This window comes from Elephantulus edwardii, unplaced genomic scaffold, assembly GCF_000299155.1.
Source record: "Elephantulus edwardii isolate Elephantulus edwardi_28Jun2011 unplaced genomic scaffold, EleEdw1.0 scaffold00012, whole genome shotgun sequence".
Lineage (NCBI taxonomy): Eukaryota > Metazoa > Chordata > Mammalia > Macroscelidea > Macroscelididae > Elephantulus > Elephantulus edwardii.
In genome coordinates, this window is record NW_006399762.1 from 16,899,772 (window position 1) to 16,906,467 (window position 6,696).

General features: G+C 38.0%; 1 pseudogene; it reads right to left on the bottom strand.

The window, feature by feature from the left end:
* Positions 1–5,542: 5,542 nt before the first annotated feature.
* LOC102876388 lies at positions 5,543–6,377 on the bottom strand (annotated as a pseudogene).
* Positions 6,378–6,696: the final 319 nt, after the last annotated feature.

The following is a 6,696-nucleotide window of genomic DNA, read 5'->3' on the forward strand; positions in this document are numbered from 1 at the left end:
GTGGATTATTTCAATTCTTTTACCCCAGTTTTATTTTTTGTTTTCTCCTAGTTTATTTATAAAATTTGAATACCAATTCGAACAAATTCTTTCCATTTCCCTCACCTCTCACCCATCAAATTGTAAAACCCAGTTAAGTAGTCCCTCACTCTCACTGCACATCCACATCCCTCTGCTTCCAACCTCTCCCATCTCTTTTGGATCCTTATACTCATTCTACAATAATGTTTTCTACAATATTTATCCTTGTGTGACTGAGAAAGTTTGCTCAGCATAATGCTCTCCAGTCCCTCCGAAGTTAGGTAATAATTTACAAAATCATTGTTCCTGCATACTGCCTAGTGTGAATGTATTATAATTTCTTCATCCATTCATTTGTGGTTGGACATCTGGGTTGTTTCCATGCTCTTGCGATGGTGAATAACACTGCTATGAACATTTGTGTACAAATCTCCATTTGTGCTTCAGTTCTCATATTCTCAGGGTATATTCCAAGTAATGGAACAGCTGTGTCATATGGAATTTTTATGTTCAGCTTTTCAAGGAAGGGTCAGTCTACCTTCCAGAATGGTTGTACTTTAATTATTTTTTTCATATTCTGAGGCTTGCTTTGTGTCCTAATATTTGGTTAATTTTGGAGTCTGTACCATCTGCACTTGAAAAGGGAAGTAAATTGGTTTTTGTTTGAGTGTGATACTCTGAAAACATCCACAAAGTCTAGTTACTGACTGTATACTTTAGTTCTTCATCTTTGTTACGTTTCTTTCAACTTGACCTATCCTTTAGTGAGAGTGGTATAGTAAAGTCTCCTACTAATATTATGGTGCTGTCCATGTCTTTCATTTGGTCAACAGCTTCATTTTGCTTGGATTCACAGTTAACCCCCTTCATACCAACAGTCAGTAAATAAGGAGACACATTGCACTGGGAAAATCTGCAGTCAGGGACATCTCCAAATTATTGAGGAATAAAGGATGTTAGTTTAAGGATTAAGGAGTATCTGATTCAGGCCATAGTCTTTCCAATTACTTGCTATGCATCTGAGAGCTGGACAATGAATAAGTAGGACAGAAGAATTGACACCTTTGAGCTGTGGTGTTGGAGAAGAGTACTGAATCTACCATGGACATCCAGGAGAATAAATTTATATGTATTGGAGATGGTGCAGCTGGACTGATTTTTGGAGGCAAGACTGATAAGTCTTCTCCTAACATACTTTGGGTAAGCTGCTAGGAGGGGCTACTTCTTGGAGAAGGACATGATACTGGGAAGGGTGGAAGGTAGATGAAGGAGAGCAAGCCCCTCAACCAGGTGAATTGACATTGAGACTGCTGAAATCGGATCTTGTATGTCAGCAAGTGTGAGGATGGTGCAGGATAGCACAGGTTCAGATCTTTTGTTCATAGGGTCACTATGAGTCATGTTCAACTTGACGGCACCTAACAACAACGACAACAATATCATCTGGTGCGTAGTTATTAACTAAGGTTATTTCTTCTTGGCTTATTTTACCCTTCCTTATCCTTTATGACGGTTTTCATGCTGAAGTTTATTTTATCAGAGATTAGCATTTCCACTCCTGCATTTTTGTGGGTGCCATTTGCTTAGTATAATTTTATGGGGATTTCCCCCCTTTTTTCTTGTTTTTAGGTGTCTCTTACAGGCAGTATATTGATAGGGTGTGTGTGCATGTGTGTGTGTGTGTCTCTCTCTTTCTCTATGCGTGTGTCTTTAATTCATCCTACTACTCTTTTTCTTTTAATTGGTGCATTTAGTACATTCACATTAAGTGTGATTATTGACAAGGCAGATTTTGTCATTAACATTTTGCTCCTTTTTTCTATTGTTGTTTTTACTTTAATCTATCCACTTTCCTCTGCTTTTTCTATAGGAAGGACTCCCTTTAGCATTTCTTGTAGAGTTGGTCTTGTTTTCATTAATTCCTTAAGTTCCTGCTTTTTTTTCTGCAAATGATTTAATTTCTCTTTCTTATTTGACAGTGAGCTTTGCTGGATACAGAATCATTGGCTGGCAATTGTTTTCTTTCAACCTTCTGTATATGGCATCCTATTGTCTTCTTGCTTACATGATTTCTGCTGAGAAATCAGAACTTAGGCTAATTGGTTTTCCTGTGTATGTGACTTACACACACACATACGTACATACACACACACACACACTGCTTTCAGATGTTGAAGAACCCTGATGGTGCTCTGGCTAACTCAATTGACTAATTTTAAAAAATATGGATATTAATACTTAACATATATTTACATTTTAAAATACCCACCAGTGTTTTAAAAAAAGTACATCCAATGGCACACTAGCAACACAAACTGTTTATGAACTACAAATTATTTCATGATGTCATATTTGTCTATGTAAAAATACTAAAGAGAATAAGTAGACTGTTAAAAAATGGCAACAAGCAAATGAAAAACATTGTTATAAATAAATAGCAGAATAAACATTAGATTTTAAACAGAAACTCGCAAAAGATTTACTAGGTAAATATACTCACTCCAAAGACTCAACAAAAACACTTTTAGAGTTAATAGACCAATTTAATAGAATGGCAAGATATCAATCAATTTCTAATAATCAATAGCATTCCTCTACAGTAACAAAAAGATCTCAGTGAAGGAAGTCAAGAAGGCAATACCACTTACAATAGTCAACCACAAATTGAGATAACTGGGAGTGAACATAACTAGAGATACAAAAGATCTATACAAAGAAAACTATAGAACATTTCTGTAAGGCACAATAAAAGACCTAAAGAAAAGAGGAAATGTGGCCTGTTTATGGATAGAAAAACTCAATATTGCGAAAATGACAATCCTACCAAAAGCAATCAATGTGCTCAATGTGATACCAATCCAGATACCAAATTTATTTTTCAAGGAGATTGAAAGAGAAATTTTGAAATTTATTTGGAGAGGCAGGAGACCTCAGATACTCAAAACATTTCTAAGAAACAAAAATGAGGTTGGTAGCACAGCACTCCCTGACCTCAAAATCTACTACACAGCAGTAGCAACAAAATCAACATGGTGCTGGTACAATGACAGGCACATAGACCAATGGAATAGAATTGAGAACCCAGAAATGACTCAGCTATCTATGGTCAACTGATATTCAACAAGGAAACCAAAGCTATCAAGTCAGGAAATGATAACCTCTTCAACAAATGGTGCTGGCAAAACTGGACTTCCACCTGCAGAAAACTGAAACAGGATCTACATTTCACACCACACACAAAAATCAACTCAATGTGATAAGAGACCTGGGAGTAACCTCCAAAACCACAGCATTCATAAGAGACAAACTGGGATCAAGCTTAGAAGCACTAGTCCAAGGTATAAAGAGACTGCCAACTACAACCAGAAATGCACAATCTGAAGAGGATAAAATTGATGCATGGGACTTTATAAAGATTAAATCCAGGTGTGCATAAAAATGTTTTCCCAACATGGTGAAAAGAAAACCTACAGACTGGGAACAAACGTTGGTACTGGGAACAAACGTTGGTAATACCATCTCAGTCAAGAGTCTTATAACAAAAGTTTACTGACTACTCCTGGGCCTCCACAAGAAAAAGACTGATAAAGCTATTACTAAATGGGCAAAACGGCACGGAAAATTTTTCACAGAGGAAAATATTCAAATGGCAAGCAGATACATGAAGAAATGCTTTAAACCACTGGCAATAAGGTAGATGCAAATCAAAGCCACAATGAGGAACCATCTCATTCCAGTAACACTGACAAAGTTTAACAGGGCAACAAATAATAAATGTTGGAGAGGATGTGGTGAGATAGGAACTCTTATACATTGTTGGTGGGATTGTTAAATGGTACAACCACTCTGGAAGGCAACTGGCATATCCTCAAAAAGCTGAACATAGAAATTCCATGTGACCCAGCTATTTCATTACTTGAAATATAGCTATTCCACTACTTGAATATATTGTGAGATTATGAGAACTAAGGCACAAAAGGAGATTTGTACACCAATGTTTATAGTAGTAGTATTCACCATCACAAGAACATGGAAACAGCCAAAATGTCCAACCACAAGTGAATGGATTGAGAAATTATGGTACATTCACAAAATGGAATACTATGCAGCACGCAGGAGCAATGATTTTGTAAATTATTACCTAACTAGGGAGGGACTGGAGAGCATTATGCTGAGCGAACTACCTCAGTCCCACAAAGATAAATGTTGTATAAAACCATGATTGTAGAATGAGTATAAGAATCCAAGAGAGGTGAGAGAGGGTGGAAGCAGAGGGATGAGGATGTGCAGGGGGAACGGAGTATTAATCACGGAGTTGTACAATTTGATGGGTGGTGGGGGTGAGGGAAATTTAAAGAATCTGTTTTTTATAACAATTTATTAGAATTTTGTAAACAGACAGTATACAATTTAAAAAAATAGTAGGCACTATATACATCACAGATGAAAGTTAGTTAGCAGGTTAATACATTTTTCCTCTCTTAATTGAGGCTTAGGTTTTAAGGTTTAAAAAAACAAACAAACCAAACTTAAAATTGGGAAGGGTGTACATCAGGGATGTGTCCTATCTCCATACCTTCTCAACCTGTATGCAGAGCAGATTATCCGAGAGGCTGGGCTCTATGAGGAGAAGCGTGGCGTTAGGATTGGTGGACGATCTATCAACAATCTGCGTTATGCAGATGACACAACCTTGCTCGCTGAAACTGAGGAGGACCTCATGCACTTACTGCAGAGGGTCAAGGACTGCAGCCTTCAATATGGACTGAGGCTCAATGTCAAGAACACAAAGATTCTCACCACTGGACCAATCGGTAGCATCAGGATGGATGGCAAAGAGATTGAGAGTGTTCACAGCTTCAGTTTGCTCGGCTCCACAGTCAACACTCTTGGCACCAGTAGCCAGGAAATCAAAAAACGTATTGCGATGGGAAAGTGTGCAGTTAGGGACCTCTCTAAAGTACTCAAGAGCAATGGTGTCTCTCTGGAGACTAAGGTGCACCTGATACAGGCCATGGTTTTTGCAATCACTTGTTATGCATCAGAGAGTTGGACAATGACTAGGGAGGATAGAAGGAGAACTGATGCCTTTGAGCTGTGGTGCTGAGGAAGAGTATTGAATGTACCATGGACTGCCAAGAAAACAAACAGATTCATCGTAGAGAGGATTAAACCAGGCTGCTCCTTGGAGGCAAGGATTCTGGGGCTTCGTCTGACATACTTTCGACATGTTGTAAGGAGAGACAGGTCTTTAGAGAGGGACATCATGCTGGGTAGAGTAGAGGGACAGCACAGGAGGAGAAGACCCTCTATGAGGTGGATTGAATCAGTGACTGGGGTAATCAGGATGGGTGTGTCAGAGGCAATGAGATTGGCACAGGATAGAGCAGGGTTTAGGGCTGTTGTACATAGGGTCGCTATGAGTCGCAAACGACTCGATGGCACATAACAAAAACAACAACAACAATTGAGGCTTATCCAAAATAATTTTTTAGTATAGCACAAAATTACTGTTGTACATTTAAAAAGATTGGTAGAGGTTTCTTTTTCCTAATTCCTCCTCTACATTTACAGTATTGTCCACATCATTATGTAGATTTTGGGGAATGTCTTCATGTAATCCATTTGACATGTCTTCTTTTGATCTTTATTTGTATTGACCTCTCCAATTGTCTGTGCCCTGGGTGTGCCCATTAACAAGTTATTTCCTTAGTACTGACTCATTCAGAAGCTGTGCCTGCCTTCTTTCCAAGGCCAGTTATTTATTTCTCTCCATTCTCTGTTGCAGCTCTTCTGTTAGGCTTCTTCTTGACTCAGGAGCAAATCTTTGTGTTGTAGATGAGCTTGTCAAAAAGATACCTAATTCTGTAACAGTTACATCATGGTCATTATTTTCTACCATTTCTTTAGTATTGTTGACAAAATCATCTTGCATAATTGGAAGATCAAGTTGAATTTATTTTAAACAAGTCTGAACTTCCTTTTTATTTTTCAAATACTCAGCTTTGTCAACAAAACTCCCAAGCTGCAGTTTGTTGTCTATATGCCCAGTGCTTCATGTGTCTGATTAGCTTCTTCAAGTTTTCAGCCTCATGACCTTTACCTTAGCATTTTGCCTCAAAGTTGGAAGCCCTTTCTCTGAAATTAATCTCTGAGCAAAAAGCTTGGGTATGTTCATTTTACCTGTTTTCTTTGGAGGCACTGGAACAGGTGCTCTTCTCACTAATTCTTTATCAACTTCATCTTCTCCACCATCTCCTCTCTCTAGAGAACCTGGAGGTGGGAAAGGAGAAAAGGTTTCATCTTCTATCATAATCTGGGAGTTCAATTAAATCATTCCCTTATGGTTTCCGCATCCTTTCTTCTCATTCACAGTTTGTTGGGTGCCAAAGGCCAAAAGTTTTAATCGACTAGCTATTCTCCAGAGAAAGCTGTAGCAGCCTTCATCTGTAAATCTTTATTGCTTTGGAAATCCTATGAGGCAGCTCTACCTTGTCCTATAGGATCACAGAGTCAGAACTATCATTCATGGGATCTTTGTTTTGTTTGTCATTATCTGCATAGAGAAAACAAAACAAAACAAATCACAACTGCATAAGTAAACAACATTATTATAAATGACAAAAAGATTGAATTTGATGGAGTGATATTTTTAAATTCAGAATTAAACATATC